This window comes from Tubulanus polymorphus, chromosome 4 (assembly GCF_964204645.1).
Source record: "Tubulanus polymorphus chromosome 4, tnTubPoly1.2, whole genome shotgun sequence".
NCBI classification, from domain to species: Eukaryota; Metazoa; Nemertea; class Palaeonemertea; order Tubulaniformes; family Tubulanidae; genus Tubulanus; species Tubulanus polymorphus.
Window position 1 is genome coordinate 14,463,114 of NC_134028.1, and position 18,958 is coordinate 14,482,071.

Here is an 18,958-nt window from a genome sequence, read left to right on the forward strand (position 1 = left end):
TTACAAATTTGTACCGGGTATTCTAAAGATAATCAAATGATTAAGTAAGCTTGGACTCACCTCTTGAATCTGAATTCACTTTCAAAAATAGCTAGCACGACGCTCTACGCATAGACCTGCAGTACTCACAGTGCAAGAATAAACATCGAGAGCCTTTACAAATTCAGGAATTCACCGAACGAGTTGTAATTTTAGGGACATGCGTGCAATGTGCTATGCTATACACGTATGTATAGGCAAAAGTACATGTTTCATACCACCTAATAATCTCAACTGCATAATATGTTCATGGAACCTTCGACCAATGACCACTTTCAAAACGATAAGCATATTCATTCAGTTATACGGCAGTTCTTCATAGCACTTTTCACAATCACAATACAGACATATAGAGACATTTATGAGATGAGACCTAAGAGACATGATCGCAGCGAAGTTGATCTGCAGTCTGTGAAATAAGTCACAGGTGTTTGCATATTCTGTGTGCATATATTGATTAAGTCCGTTATTGTCGCGATGTGTTAAACAATTTGATGTCATTTAACGTCCACATTTGAAAATGACTGACTATTGATCTTAAAATAAGGATTGACCCTGTTATTTATTTGATTGTAGATTTCGTTTGGTTTTTTCGAGTTGGTGTCCCTTACAAACCAACCACTAAGCATGTAGTGTTTCAGTACGCTAGGCTTACTAATGAAAAACTACGCGATCCCAAAATTTCTATTAGCACTACAGGTGACTACAGGTTAAGTATCGTATATTGGTATGCTCAATCTGACCTGTTTTTCCTACGTATTGCATGGATATAATTTTCACGCCAATGTTATCAGTGGGAACCACAATACTACTTACTCGTAAGTTTTAGTTTTTCTATTCATCATAATCAAATGATATGATTGTCGATGAAAATCAGTATATACTCGTACACAGAATTGCAAAAATATTCACAGGAAAAAGTGCAGGATACGAGTACCATACTATAGGAAATTGACTTGTTCTGTTATATTCTGTTATTACTATCATTTTGAAAGTACTAAGTTATTAAACCTGAAAACATCACTGTATCGTACATCATTGGCCAACTGTCTATCACACATTCTTACTGATGTTCTGTTGTGAAATACCATTACTAATGACGAATGAACCAATTGAATTGCAGCCTTCAGGATAAAATTTGCATTCAGAAATATAAACGCGCAATCCGATCGCGGCTTTGAAATAGTGGCCATTTTTCAAGCATTTTTTTGCTGTCGTATGCTGAGTAACTAAATAATCTAGTAATCTAGTATTCTACCGGTATGAATGAATGACAGGGATCTTTTGAGTCATCTGCATCAGCGATAACAGGTTTTCTCACAACTCCCACAAATATAAAAATCAGAATAATTTCTTGTTAAATTTCAATTAAACTCTATTTCAATGTCAAATTACTCTCAATTTTTGGTGCATACCACTACAATTGAATATATCAGATACCCAGAGGTAGCCTATTCCTGTCAAATTGTATTGGTGTCACTGCAGACTAGAATTTTAGGCCCACTGTTATTTTATTATTAGCTCAATATGAAAAAACAATTACATTCATTGATTTTTGAAACTAGGACTAACTCATGACATGAGCTGGCATTATAAGCTAGACCAGTTAGCCTAAACGTGATAGGTTGTTGTTGGCCCCACCCGAAAGAAGTCCAATCGTTTACCACACCTACACCAATAAGCAGTCCACCTTGTTTTCGAAAATTTAGTAAGCGGAGGCATTATTTCTTGCGCCATCCAATGATTTGGTGAAGGAGATACAACAGCTTCCTAAAATCGATGAATACGGGAGACTTGATTTCGCATTATGAGGTATTTGCCTAGTTAAAGATTCAATGGTCGCTAATTTTTGCACTTCGCGAATTAATTCCAGTGGGCTATTGTCGTTTGTAGATGCAGTCCATGTCATTTAAGGTTTCTCAAAATCAATTGTCACAGGAGTGAGAGGAATATGGATTCTTCGATTCATTATAAATAGGCCTACACACAATTTCAAACATCAGACTCAATTCGATATTCAAGCCCCGGTCTTACATACTTACCAAAATTTATCGATGTCAATTAACCTCTTATATACAATTATTAATTTATCACTTATAACATATCTTATTAATCTATTTACGTAGTCTCAAATGTTTTGGGACTTTCTTAAATGTACGTATTAAAATGTAAACAAATTTTAGTCCCTATGTCCTCAGAAATACATGAATGAACAGTTGAAACATTTTCGAAATATGTCGACTATGCCCTTAAATCAACCTATTAATTGGTCCCATAAGGAATAGTGTTTTAGTTATATACGTAATGCCCAAAGGTCTTCGCATTTACAGATAAGATTACGTAAGTGATTCGTGCGCAACACGATAGGTACACAATTAATAGAAATCTGAATCGCTGCTTCTTTGCGTATCCTTAATTGAGAGTACGGTGCCGTATCAAAATTTTGTACATTGGCTGCGGGAAGAATTCCTCTCGTAGTCAAAAACAATTATCTAGAAAAGAACACACGATGTAGGCGATGCATGACACAATGTTTACAAATTCAAGGGCCTGAGGAAGCAATAAAGCTTAAGCTTTTTGTCTTAAAGAAAACTGAAATAGCAATGTGTGCAAAAATTACAGTACTTCAGCATTGGTTTGGCCAATCCAAGATTGCATGGTTTCAAAGTCGTTCGTGCCGTCAGTCATTTATATTTGAATTTTGACACTCTAAAAAAAGGCGAAATACGGGTAAAATGGTTTTTGTGAGTGTTTTTGAGTATATAGTTCCTTATTCATTATATGCGCGTATCTAAACTGTAGTTTAATCGCGTTGAATATCAGGACTATGATAAAAGTCGGTGTGGTGGCAGCACCTGCTGGCTCAGGATTTTTGATAACTGTATCTAGGAGTATTGGATAATGTGGATTTTAGGTGTTTCACCTGTCAATTTCATGAATGAACTATGCGTTAAGACGTGTTTGTATTGCTAGTAATAGGGAATATCTTGTTTCATACCAAAGGTCGAAAGGTCGAGCTCACAAAAAATGAAAAATATGAAAATAATAACAATTTCTATTTGAATTAGTAGCGAAACTCATATAAAATGAAAAATAATTCTCGCACACTCGAATTTATTTTTCATTTTATATGAGTTTCACTCCTAATTCAAATAGAAATTATTATTATTTTCATATTTTTCATTTTTTACTCACTAGCCCTTTCAACCTTTGATATGAAACAAGATATTCCCTATTACTCTTAAAATATTCATATTTATGAATAAAATATAAATGAATAACTTCTAAAATCAATTTTAATAAAAAATTTAGTATTAAAATGGAAGCAAATAAGTACTACTGTCCAACATGTAATATCAATATAGATAAATCCCAAAAAGCAAGACACAATAAAACTAAAACACATTTAGAGAATAAATTGAAACTAGAATATTTACAGTTATATTCAGAACAGTTAACAAAGGCAAAGAAATTTATTGAATTATGGAATAATGATCCAAATAATGAACAATACGTTGAGGAATTTGATATCAAGGATATGATTTAGATATTTCATGTCGGTTGTTTCTATTTACATAATTATATATTCATTATGTAAATAAAATTATGATTAACGCATGCGCATTAAGCAAAAGCGCGCCTGAATGCGCGGTTTTACCCAGTGGTATGATTTAGATATAAAGGAATCGAAACGACTTATCAAAAGCAGCGAGGAATGAAAAAGGATGACGTTGGTCGAAGAAATGGAAGAGGATTCTAAAATATTAACCAATTTAGTAAAAAATATGCATAATAAATGGAATCAGAACAACCACAAACTATCAATATTACAAATAACACTGGTGTTATAAATATATACTACAAGAAGTGTTCTAAGTGTGAATTAGATAAATTAGCTTTAACAGAATTTAGTAAGCGTAAGATTAGCAAAGATGGTTTTCAATATTGCAGTAAAACTTGTTTTAAACTATATACCAAACAATATAGAGAAGATAATAGAGAAGCTTATAATGATTATATGACAGAATATATGAGAGAAAGATATCAAACAGATCTTAATTTTAGATTGAAACAATGTTTAAGGACTAGATTAACACAATTATTCAACAAAGAAACGCATTCAGAAACACTATCTAATCTATTGGGTTGTTCAGATGAATTTTTCAAATCATGGATAATATATCAATTCGATGATAAAATGAATATAGATAATTATGGTGAATACTTTCATATTGATCACGTGTTGCCGATTTCTAAATTTGACATGAGTGATGATTATAATAAGAAGCTAATATGGAGCTGGAAAAATTTAAGACCTTTAGAAAAGAAGGAAAACATAATTAAATCTAACAAACTAGATATGAAATTATATTTAGATCAACTGGATAAAGCAAAGACATTTGTTGAATTATGGAATTCAACACATAATGAAAAATACGTTGAATATTAAACGCTTAGAAAACCGGTTACTCTCGATCTATGTCAAACCGCCTGTATGTAATTATATTAGGTTGTTTACAAAAACATCTGTGCCGCATTTCATATTCAGTTGAATAGGGCGCACCTCATTTGAATATTGATCGAACGTGCTATTTCAGTTGAAAAGGATTAATCAATTATATTACAAAAGAAGGAACATCTGTTGCACCAGACGGTGTTTAGCTAGTGAATAACTGGCAGTTATAAACGCGCAGCACATAAGCATAGGAACGTATAGGATATTCTCTCTATAAACACAATTTTAGGAGTTCACAGTTATAAATGTAAGTACTGTTTTTGTTGTTATTAAGGCGTTGGGAAACGTTAAACATGTAAAACTTATCCTGGTAAGATGCGCCACAAATGGTCATGTTTAAGTGTTGTAATTAATATTTTACAACTACAACTTCAAGTTAGTTATATTCTACGCTAGATATTTATCTTTTAGATAACAAAATGAAGACCATTGAATCAAGAAAGTGAAGATAGATGGATGTGGAATCAGAAATTATGGATATTTCAACTCATGAGACTGTAGCAGTTTAGCCATACTGTATAGGCTTTCAATGCATTACGTTTGTCGGAATGTCAATTGCGTCATTAAGCTGTTGTTAATGTCACACAGTGACAGATGTTGTATTGTACTTTATTGATTCCTGCATTCCACGCATAACTTAACGCTCCTCTCAGGAGCGGCTTGGAATGTGGAAATCGATAATGATTGTAGAATAAAATATATATGTGTTTATGAAATAGTATTTCCACCAGTCGTTTCTTTGAATTTATTTTCAGTTTTAGGATTTATTATCAAGAATCCGAAATGACTTATCTGGACAGTTATAATTACTGCTCCTATAGATAAACAATAGTAGTGAGATAATCTAAATCCTAATTTAAATAAAATATAATAAAAAAACAATAACTTCATCTAGCTAGTGAATTCTATTATATTTTTAATACTTTCTTTTCAAAAAGAGAATACTTTATATTTTGAATAGATTCAAATAGAAATTCTTTAAGTTCAAATAGCTAGTATCAGTAGTCAATACTAGAATTCTTTAACTTTAACTATCTAGTATCATTTTATAATACTTATAATATTTTTCTTATTGAATTTCTCTAATATAAATGTCAAAGAAATCTAATAAGAATAGTATTGATATTGAAAAAACATTAGATGATTTGGGTATAAATGATAATAAAGATACAGTTGTTTCTAATTCTTTTCAAGTTAATAACAATATAGATTATGAATACTATTTATATTGTAAGCATCATATAGAACTATTGATTGCCGGTGGAAAAACTAAGGAGTTTTAAAATAGAATCATTACTTTTCAAGAACTAGACTCTATGAAACCAGATAAAGTAATAAAATATTTTAAGATTTATGAAGAAGCTAGATTAGCTAGAATAAATGATTCTATTTCAGATGGTATTGTCAAATGTTATTCTAAGTTATGTCCCAGTTAATACCAATTGATGACGAAAATAAATTATATAGTGATTTGAAAAATGACTATTTAGTTATGACTGAATTACAAAAATGGGTTGGATATGCTTCATTTCAATTAGGATCGGTTATGACATTAATTTCTACTGGTGTCATAACATTTTCGAATATCAAACCTATGGAATATAAATCAGGTAAGAACGAAACAGATGACGCTGTACTACAACCAAACGTCGAAACAGAAAATGAATCAGAACAAAAATTAACTAAGATAAATGAGTGATGGAGTTAAGAAAAAAGGCTAGATCTGAAAAACAAATTAAATGGGCAAGAGAATTAGGTAAAAGATCTTCAGAATTATAACAAGCTAAGAAAAAGAAATTAACTGTTATAAATGAATCACAGACTTTATCTGATATTGATTCAAATAACAATCCATCTAATTCTTCAAATGCTGGAAGTAATTATAAATTATATATTACAATTGGATTAGTAACAGTTATTATATTATCTGGTGTAATATATAAATCAAAATTCAAATCTGATTATAACAATAATGATTCCAATGACAATAAACCTATCATACCAAATAAGTCAAATCATAAAGTCATTGAAACTAAATCTAAATTATTATTAATGGATTAAAATAAGATGAAAAAAGAACAATATTTAAGAGATTTATATTATAACCCAGAAAGTGAAGTATCATATTCTAACGTTTCAGAATTATGGAATAAAATTAAATCTGATAATGAAAATGGTGATATAAAATATAGTGAATTAAAATCATGGTTACAAAATCAACCAACATATCAAATCCACAAGAAAATGGATAAAACTTATTTAACAAGAAAAGTTATGGTTTCATATATCGATCAACAATGGCAAGCAGATTTAATTGACATGAAGAACTTAGAAGAACACAACAAAGGATATTTCTGGATGCTGAATGTTATAGACATATTCAGTAGATACGCATGGTCAATTCCAATCAAAAATTAAACTGGTAAAGAAGTAACAAATGCTTTTAAATCAATATTTAAAGAAGCTATTCCAGATAAGATACAATTTGATGAAGGTAAGGAATTCTATAACAAACATTTTAAAAAACTATTATCTGATAACGATGTAGAATATTTTTCAACACACTCAGATAAAAAAGCATCTATTATAGAAAGATTTAATAAAACATTGAAATCTAGAATGTGGAAATATTTTACTGCTAATGAAACATACAAATATATCGATGTGTTAGATGATTTAGTGAAAGGTTATAATAATTCTAAACATAGTTCTATAAATATGAAACCAATACAAGCTAGAAAAGAAGATAATTCAGAAATAGTATGGAATAATTTATATGGAGCGTTTGTTACACATGATTTTGGAGAACCTAAATTTAAAATAGGACAACACGTAAGAATATCTAAATATAGAAAAACATTTTATAAAGGTTATACCCCTAATTTTACAGAAGAAATATTTAAAATTAAAAAGATAATATTAACTTAACCTTTTCTTTATAAACTAGAAGATCTAAAAGATGAAGAAATATTAGATTATTTCTATGAACAAGAATTATCACTTGTGCCAAATCCAGAAGAAATAGAATATAAAATAGAAAAAGTATTGAAAACAAAAACTCTTAAAGGAAAAAAGTATTCTTTGGTGAAATATAAAGGATATGATGATAAATTTAATGAATGGATTTTATCTAGTAAAATTAAAAGAATAAATGAATAAATGAATAAAGATTTATTTATATTTGAACCGCATAATATGTTAGTTACTGGAGTAACCAATTGTGGTAAAACACATTTCATATTAGATTTGTTAGAAACTATTTATAAGAATCATATTGATAATATAATATTATTCTGCCCTACTTATGAAATGAATAAAACATATGATAGGGATATAGTTAAGATGAAAAAGTTTATTATATTAAATCCTAAAACAATAAAAGAAAATTTAGATAATTGTATAAAAATAGCATTTACATGAATACATTATTCATTGTAGATGATTGCGCAAATTTACATGATTCAAAAGTGAGAGAAAGTGAGTTATGTTATCTAGCTTTCTCTGGAAGACATTTCGGGATAACAACATGGGTTTTAAATCAAAAATATAATTCAATTGTTAAAGACTTTAGGGAGAATATAAGATTTCTAGTTTTATTTTATAACAAAGATAAAAAATCTATGCAACAATCATTGGAAGAAAATCAAATTATACCTACTGAATTACATGATGAATATATGAATAAATTAAAGAATAATAAAGGTTCAAAATGATTACTGAGACTACAATTTCCCTATGAATATAAGTTTATAAAATAACTATTTATATATCTATCTATATAATACGTATTAAATACGTATTAGATACGTATTAAATACATTAATACTTAAAACCCCATTTTTAAAATAATATATTATTCATATAATTTTCAACCAATTTATTTTTATTTTTTTCAACTAATATATGAATAAGTTTAAAGAATAATAAAGGTTCAAAATTATTACTGAGACTACAATTTCCCTATGAATATAAGTTTATAAAATAACTATTTATATATCTATCTATCTAATACGTATTAAATACGTATTAAATACATTAATACTTAAAACCCCATTTTTAAAATAATATATTATTCATATAATTTTCAACCAATTTATTTTTATTTTTTTCAACTAATATATGAATAAGTTTGAAAATAATAAAGGTTATTTATTATTACTGAGGTTTCAATATAAATTTAAAAAAGAAATATAATTTAATGTATTTTCAAATAATATGTATTAAATACATATTAGATACGTATTAGATATGTATTAGATATGTATTAAATACGTATTAGATACCTTAATACTTAAAACCCCCTTTTTTATTTACTATTATTTTTTACAATTTTCAACCTTTATTACTTTTTGAGTGTTAGATAATCACTTTCTGAATCACTTTCACTATCAGACCCTAACAATTTATTCAAATGCTCTACCGTATCTTCATAAATAATTGGTTTATTGATATACTTATTAGTCGTCTCAACTATATCTTTATTTTCTGATTTAAGTTTCATAGAATCTTTATTATCAATGCGCTTTCCTGTATTTTCATTATTATCTTTATTAGTGTTTGCTCCTAATATTTCATTTACAATGTTTGATTCTAATTTAATAGCATCGGTTAAATCTAATTCATCTTTATTAGGCGTTGCTAATAATAAATCTTTATATAATTCTTTACCATTTACTTTTTGATTTGAAACAAACTTTGTAACATATCTAAATGGGTGTTCTATAAATTCTCTTAAACCAACACGTTTTAAAACATTAGTAATATGTGAATTTGTATTCATATGATTATTCCAATTTGATGGAGCGTTTGAAAATTCACCTTTACAATAATCACAATAATTTCTATTTTCACTAACATTTAATATTATTGCATTATTAGATGTAGAAGGTATTACATTATTAGATGTAGAAGGTATTGCATTATTAGATGTAGAAGGTATTACATTATTAGATCTAGAAGGTATTACATTATTAGATGTAGAAGGTATTACATTATTAGATATAGAAGGTATTACATTATTATCAATTACATTACTTAAATTATCAACAACTTCACTTTTATTATTATCGATTTCTATTAGTTTAGTTTTATAAATTTTGAAAAAAGGATCAAATATCAAAGCTATATTACAAGGTATTACATAATATAAACCATCATTATTTCCATGTGTATCGATGTATGGAATATGTTTATATACTTTACCTCCTTCCATTTATTATATAAATTTTTATTAAAGTTAAAATTTTAATACATAACACTATTCAATTGAGAATTTACAATATTTAATTGCGCGTCAGATATAATATAAATGTGCATTTTGAAATTTTTGATTCCTTTATTCTTTGTCATGAATAATTGTATTCCATCTTTAGTGTTTTGTAATTTTTCTTCCAGAGCCATGTAATGAATTATCCTCTGTTGTTCTAAAATCTAACCATAATGCATATTTATTACCGGTATAATAATCAATTTGATCAATATTACAATTTTCAGATGATTTTACTTTTTCATTCATAAAAATAATATTTATGACTTTACATGTTTATAGCACAAAATATAAGTCTATGGTTAGATTTTAGAACAACAGAGGATAATTCATTACATGGCTCTGGAATAGAATACAAAATAGAAAAAGTATTGAAAACAAAAACTCTTAAAGGAAAAAAGTATTCTTTGGTGAAATATAAAGGATATGATGATAAATTTAATGAATGGATTTTATCTAGTAAAATTAAAAGAATAAATGAATAAAGATTTATTTATATTTGAACCGCATAATATGTTAATAACTGGAGTAACCAATTGTGGTAAAACACATTTCATATTAGATTTGTTAGAAACTATTTATAAGAATCATTTTGATAATATAATATTATTCTGTCCTACTTATGAAATGAATAAAACATATAATAGAGATATGGTTAAGATGAAAAAGTTTATTATATTAAATCCTAAAACAGTAAAAGAAAATTTAGATAATTGTATAAAAATAGCAATTGATACTTATAAAGGATCAAATACATTATGCATTGTAGATGATTGCGCAAATTTACATGATTCAAAAGTTAGAGAAAGTGAGTTATGTTATCTAGCTTTCTCTGGGAGACATTTTGGGATAACAACATGGGTTTTAAATCAAAAATATAATTCAATTGTTAAAGACTTTAGGGAGAATATAAGATTTCTAGTTTTATTTTATAATAAAGATAGAAAATCTATGCAACAATCATTGGAAGAAAATCAAATTATACCTACTGAATTACATGATGAATATATGAATAAATTAAAGAATAATAAAGGTTCAAAATTATTACTGAGATTACAATTTCCATATGAATATAAATTTATAAAATAACTATTTGTATACCTATGTATTAGATATCCTATTAGATACCCTAATACCTAATACCCCACTAGATACCCTAATACCTGATACCCTAATACCTGATACCCTATTAGATACCTTAAATACTTAAAACCCCCTTTTTTAAAATAAATATTATTTATACAATTTTCAACCAATTTATTTTCATTTTTTCAACTAATATATGAATAAGTTTGAAAATAATAAAGGTTATTTATTATTACTGAGGTTTCAATATAAATTTAAAAAGAAATATAATTTAAGGTATTTTCAAATAATATGTATTAGATATGTATTAGATACCTTAAATACTTAAAACCCCCTTTTTTATTTACTATTATTTTATACAATTTTCAACCTGTATTACTTCTTGAGTGTTAGATAATTACTTTCTGAATCACTTTCATCATCACTCTCCAATTCACTATCATACCCCATCAATTTTTTCAAATTCTCTACCGAATTTTCTTCTTTAAATTCTTTATTATTTTTGTACTTATTCTTCACCCTTTTTACTGTATCTTCATAAATAATTGGTTTATTGATATACTTATTAGTCATCTCAACTATATCTTTATTTTCTGATTTAAGTTTCATAGAATCTTTATTATCAATGCGCTTTCCTGTATTTTCATTATTATCTTTATTAGTGTTTGCTCCTAATATTTCATTTACAGTGTTTGATCCTAATATTTCATTAGCATCAGTTAAATCTAATTCATCTTTATTGGGTGTTGCTAATAAAAAATCTTCATATAATTCTTTACCATTTACTTTTTTATTTGAAACAAATTTGGTAACATATCTAAATGGGTGTTCTATAAATTCTCTTAAACCAACACGTTCTATTACATTAGTAATATGTGAATTTGTATTCATATGTTTATTCCAATTTGATGGAGCGTTTGAAAATTCACCTTTACAATAATCACAATAATTTCTATTTTCACTTACATTTAATATTATTGCATTATTATATGTAGAAGGTATTACATTATTTGATGTAGAGGGTATTACATTATTAGATGTAGTAGGTATTACATTATTAGATGTAGTAGGTATTACATTATTAGATGTAAGTAATAGGGGTAATGGGCTTTCAGGCCAAAGGTCGAACGGTCGAGCTCATTAAAAAACAAAACATTAAAAGTAATTAAAAACTATAATATATTTTCAAAACCGTGTGCATTTTATATTAAAACTAATTATTTATTCTAAGATATCAATAATCTAAAAAGCATATTGTATTAAATCAATTGGTCGCTCCACTTCGCTACCGCTCCGCTCCGCGACCAATTGATTTATTTACAATACACAAATTCATATAATCAAATATATTTTAATAATAATAATTATTCTATTATTCAACTGAAATACACACGGTTATGAAAATATATTATAGTTTTAAATTACTTTTAATATTTGTTATTAATGAACTCGACCATTCAACCTTTAACTTGAAAGCCCATTACCCCTATTACTCTTAAAATATTCATATAAATGAATAACATTTAAATCATTGAACTTCTAAAATCAATTTTAATAAAAAATTTAGTATTAAAATGGAAGCAAATAAGTACTACTGTCCAACATGTAATATCAATATAGATAAATCCCAAAAAGCAAGACACAATAAAACTAAAACACATTCAGAGAATAAATTGAAAATAGAATATAAAGATGATATATTAGAAACTAAATTAGAAGAATTAAAGAATGAAAAAGAAACATACACATGTGATACATGTAATCAATCATTCAGTGATAAAAGATATTATAAAGAACATTAAAAATCTAAAAGTCATATAAGAAATAAGAATAATGATATTTTAGGTGAAGATTATTTTGATGAAGATAATGATAAGAAACCGAAGACAATTAAAAGCATAAAAAATAAATTAAACAATAAAAGACCATACATGGAAGATGTAAGAAATTATATTAATTCATTAGATAATAAAAAAGATATAGAGATAACCGAAGCATTTAAAAGTGATATTGGCCCAGCAGCTATCGAGTTTAAATTTCATAAAGGAAAAACATTAGAAGAAAATAAAAAACATTTGGGAAAATATGAAAGAAATAATAAAAATAATAACTGATGTTGAATATCCTAAAATTAGTATATCAGTTAAAGTCAAATTCATAAAATCTGAAGATAAACCAATATATAATATAAATTCTCATTCACAACATATTATATCTAAACAACATATAGATGATAGATTAGATAAATGTTATAATGAAGTAAAAACTAAAATAGAAGAGAAATATTTTGAAGGATCTGGTTTAATATTTGATGAAATAATATTTATGACTTTACATGTTTATAACACAAAATATAATAAGTTAACTAAATCAAAACCAATAGATGAAAATAATGTATCATATTATAAAGAACCAGATATTGAAGCATCGAGTTATATTAAACTACCATTTAAAACTAATGCTGTAATAAATGTACAAAATGAAGATGATAAATGTTTTCTATGGGCTATAATAAGTTGTTTACACCCAGTTGAAGATTATAATAAACATACTTATAGATTAACAAATTATAAACTATTTGAAAATAATTATAAGATAGATAAGTATCCTGTTATAATTAAAGACATCCCAAAAATAGAAAGAGATAATAATTTAAGAATAAATGTATTTGATTTAATCAAATTACCAAATACAAAAGGTAACAACATAAAACATTATACATTAGAACCTTTATATCTATCAAAAGATTATGATTCAAATGGTGTTATAGATATATTATATTATGAGAATCATTATATGTGGATTAAACAAATAGATTTATTTTTTAAATCAGAAAATGATCACCATAAAATATATCTTTGTAGAAAATGTTTACATAGATTCAGTAATGAAAGTACATTATTAAATCATAAACAATTATGTGAAAATCATGAGTTATTGTAAATTAGTTTTACCAAATGAAAAAGATAAAATATTAGAATTCAAAAAATATGATTACAAAAATAAAGTACCATTTGTAATATATGGAGATTTTGAATCATTAAATAAAGAATTAACTGATCAAGATAAAAAAGAAATATATTATAAAAGAAAGAAATTAAATTCTAATGAAAATGATTTTTCTGAAGAACCACCAAAAACAAATACTATTAAAAAGATTCATCAATCAGCTGCAGCTTTCGGGTTATACATTAAATCTGATTACCCAGAACTAATTGAAAGTGAATATTATAATTATAGAAATGAAAATGTTATCAATCATTTTTGTGACTTATTAATTGAATATGAAATAAGATTTAGTAAATTATTGAATACATATATAGAAATTATAATGACAGAAAAAGATAAAGAAGAATTTGTGTTTGCAGGTAAATGTTATTATTGTGAAAAGATATTTAATTATAAAGATAAAAAAGTAAGAGATCATGACCATTTGAATGGTAAATTTAGAGGTGCAGCGCATGAGGCTTGCAATTTACAAGCCAAAAAAGTAAATTTTGTCCCCATTATATTTCACAATTTATCGGGGTATGATGCACATTTATTCATCAAACAGTTATGCCATAAAATAGAAGAAATCAATAATGAAATAGAAAGATTAAATTCAAATAGATCAAAAGATAAAATACCAACTTATAAATTTAGAATGTTAGCTAAAACATCTGAGAATTATATATCATTCCAATTTGGTTGCCTAAGATTTATAGATTCATATAGATTTTTAAATAGTTCATTAGATAACTTATCAAAATCATTAGTTGATGATGAATTAAAGATATTCAAAGAAAATGACCCAAATAATGATGATTTTCAATTAATGAGATATAAAGGAGCAATTCCATATTCTTTCTATAAAAATCATAATGATTTTAACATAACTGAATTATTAAAAGAACAATTCTATGATGAATTAAAAAATGAATATGTTAAAGATGAAGTATATAATAGAACATTGAATATTTGGAATCATTTCAAAATAGAAAATCATGGGCAATTAGTAGATTTATATTTAAAATCAGATGTATTATTATTAACCGATAAGAAAGAATTCTAGATATTGCAGATGATTCAGATACTGGTTACTTCTTTGTTGTAGACTTAGAATATCCTGAACATATTAAATTTAAATCTAGAAATCTAGCTTACTGTCCCGAACATAAAACTGTAACTCATGAAGAATTATCAAGTTATCAAAAAAGAATTAAACCCGAAAATCATATTCATACAGAAAAGTTAATGGTAACTCAAGAAGATAAATATAATTATGTAGTACATTATAGAATGTTAAAGTTTTATCTAAATCAAGGAATGGTTCTAAAAAAAGTACATAGATATATTTCATTTAGTCAATCTAAGTGGTTAGAAAAATATATAGATTTTAACACCAAACAGAGAACTAAAGCTAAAACTGATTTCGAGAAAGATTTCTTCAAGTTAATGAATAATGCATTCTATGGTAAGACTTGTGAAAATATTAGAAATAGAAATGATATTGAGTTAGTTAGTAATGGTAAAAGGATAAGGCATTAACAATCATATCCTAAGTTCATTGGTAACAGAATATTTGATGAAAATTTAGCCGCAGTTAAAATGAGAAGAACTTCTATGAAATTTAATAAACCAATCTATGTTGGCGCTTCAGTTTTAGAATTATCAAAATTACTAATGTATGAATTCTATTATAATGTATTACAACCACTTTTTGGAGAAAAACATATAGAAATATTATATTTTGATACCGATTCTTACATATTAAAGATAAAAACTGATAACATAACAGATGATTTAAAAACATTAAAACATCATTTTGATTTTAGTAATTATCCTAAAAATCATGAATTGTTTAGCAATGATAATATAAAAGTTCCCGGTAAATTCAAAGATGAATTAGGTGGTGAAGAAATGATTGAATTCATTGGTATTAGATCTAAAATGTATTCATATAAAACTAAAGCTCATGAAGCTAAAAAGTTAAAAGGAATAACCAAAAGTGTAGTAGAAAAGAATATTCATTTCAAAGATTATATCAATTGTATATTCAATGAAGAAGTTAGAAAACATAAGATGAGATGTTTAAGATCTGAAGATCATGAAATGTTTATTGAAGAAATTGAAAAGATAAGTCTAAACCCATTTGATGATAAAAGATATATTTTAGATGATGGAATTTGGAATTCATACGGTTGCTTATGGTTGTAATTTAGATGAATACTTAAAATTTAAAAGAGAAGAAAAAAAAGAGAACGAGATAATGAAAAGAATTCTAACGTGTTAATCAAATTTTAATAAAAATATGTTATTAAAATGGAGAGTAAACAAGCACACAGTGAGAACAACAAATTATTTCTAGATAGAATTAAAGATATAACAAATGTAAAATCTGTAGATTATAAATTCAAAAAGTTAACAGAATTAACAATCCATAAGAAATATCTAATTACAAATATTGATACAGTTACTAATAACTATGGAGATAAATTAGTTATACACTTAGAATATGAAGGATTAAAAGGAAATACATATAAATTCAGAACATATTTACCGGATAGATTTCATAGATTATCAAGTGAAGATTTAGAAGAATTATGTTCTGGAGATTTCTTCGATATCCAACTTCAAAATTCAGCTTCAGCGTTATCTTCGTTCCACTTATTAATTATCTGTGTAATCTTTTATAACGTGCCACATTACTTTATCTGCAATTGTCTATGTATATTATGTATATTTGGTTTGTTTGGTAAACTAGGAATGAATGTGAATTGGTGTATATGTCTGTGTGTATGTGAGAGTGTATGGACGAGGGATTAGGACTAGATTAAGCCAACTTTGGCTTCTCCTAATTCCTCGCATAATTTATTGGTACATTGTTTTCCATATATTGTGTATTCATTTGTAAACTCTGTAACAATCTTTTATGCAAATAAATAAATCATCAATCATCATAAATCAATTTAGCATTTTCATGGGATTTATTATCATCATTTAGTTTAATTATATCATGTTGAATAACACCGTGTGGGTGCCATACGGCACCATTATCAGTTCTTATATCACCGTGTGGGTGCCGTACGGCACTATCTTCTGATGTATTGTAATCTTTTATTTTAGAATCATTATTTAATTTAATATTATTAGTTTAAGTTTCTGTTGATTGAATATGTTTTTTAATTTTTTCACCTTCCATTAATTTTGGAGCAGTAATAATCTTTTTATTTATATCATTTAACCCAAATGAATTATTTATTGTTGCAGTTTTAATTAGATTATTATAACCAATTATGTTTCCCATCTTTAATACTAAATCATTAGAAATAATTAATAGATTAGGGCCTAAACAATAATTTAATCTAATATGTGATTTATCTAAATAATTTTGATATCTTATAATGTTTTCTGGAATCGATCTATTTTTATCATTATGAATGGAATCTTCAAATAATACTTTGAATTGTTTCTGCGCATCGAATGAAGTGTTATCATTTCCAATTATTGGTGATCTTGTTTCAACTTGCGCACCTAGAATACATATCAAATAAGTTCTAATAGATTGATTTATTCTTTGTATTCCAGCTTTAGTAAAACCTTCACTATTTTCTAAAATGAAATTAACCCAACCATTATTGTTTTGTTGTTGTATATTATTATAATATTTTGGTAATTCATTCCAATTTAGTGTTCTAATATCTGAATTTGTCATTATTTTTCCAAATTCTTTAGTATATAATATTCCTAATCCACCCATTGTTCCAATTTTTGCTCTAAAATCTTTATTTGAATTAATATTAAATTCATTACATATTTTATAAAACTTAGAAAAATTAATATTATTATTCAATTCTTTAAAATATTTTGAACCTGGTAAAGGACATTCTAATTCATCTAATATTAATTTTATTTGAAAATAAGTATGAAATCTAAAAAGTGATAACATCAATGGTAAACTTGGTTTGTTTAAATGATCATTCCAACTAATTCCACATCCTGTTGTTGCACAATAAACAGCAAAATTCAATTGGTTCTGCCAATACTTCATATTAGATTTTAATAACCATTGTTTTGCCTCATTTAAATTTTTGAAATTAATTGTATACACATGAAATATATTTTCCATCTTTGCATTAAAATTATTAGTTTCAGTAACATAAATTTCTAAATTAGTTAATGAATCTAAAACTTTATTTCTTTATGTAATATCTTTATTAAAATCTATTGCTGGAATATTATATTTAATTGATTTATTATATTGGAAAGCTTTTGGAAAACTATCTGCCATTTATATAATTAAAAAATTAATAATTTATTAATTCTTTTAATAATTTATCTTGTTCTTCAACTGTTATATGTCCATTTAAACTTATGATATAATCTAGTGTATTCTTTAATTTATTAATTTCTTTTATATTAGTTTTAATTTTTTCTTTATTACTTTTTATATTTAATTTTGAACTTATACCGGTTAAAACACTTGAACTTAATCCTAACACACCAATTGATATAGCTAAAGGTGTTAATGGACTGAATATTGCTAAAAATGTTATTACAGAACTAATTGTAACCGAACCACTTATAATCAAATAATATATAATTTTAGATTTTAGATATTTTTTCTTTTTTATCTTTAAGTCACTTTCAAATTCTAATATTTGTTTTTCTAAATATATTTTTAATTTAGTTTTATTTATATCATGAGGAATAATATCAATATTATCAACTTTATCTTCCATTTATTTAGCAAAAAAATTACTAATTAGTAAACTTATAAGCAACAAATATAACAACAACAGTTCCGCCTAAAATCCAAATTATTTCATATTTCTGTTGTTCTTTACTTGGGGTATAATAATCTGATAATTTAGGTTTGTATAGATGTAATTTTTCTTTATTGGTTACCGCGTTATATAAACTCATTGCATCATCAACTGTTTGAAAATCTCTATGTGCAATCTTCTGATCATATAATTCTTTGTTAATATAATCCATATAGTTTTGCCTCTTTTCTCTATATTCTTCTGCTGCTTTATTATATTTCTCTAATGCTAAGTTATGTCTTC

At 26.0% G+C, this 18,958-nt stretch overlaps 1 protein-coding gene across 1 annotated transcript in view; it reads right to left on the bottom strand.

The window, feature by feature from the left end:
• Positions 1–121, bottom strand: part of LOC141903198 (solute carrier family 28 member 3-like) — a 124,040-nt gene extending 123,919 nt beyond the window's left edge. The window contains exon 1 of the mRNA XM_074791244.1: positions 61–121. The gene's annotated coding sequence lies outside the window, so the exon portion shown is untranslated. The remainder of the gene's footprint in view (positions 1–60) is intronic.
• Positions 122–18,958: the final 18,837 nt, after the last annotated feature.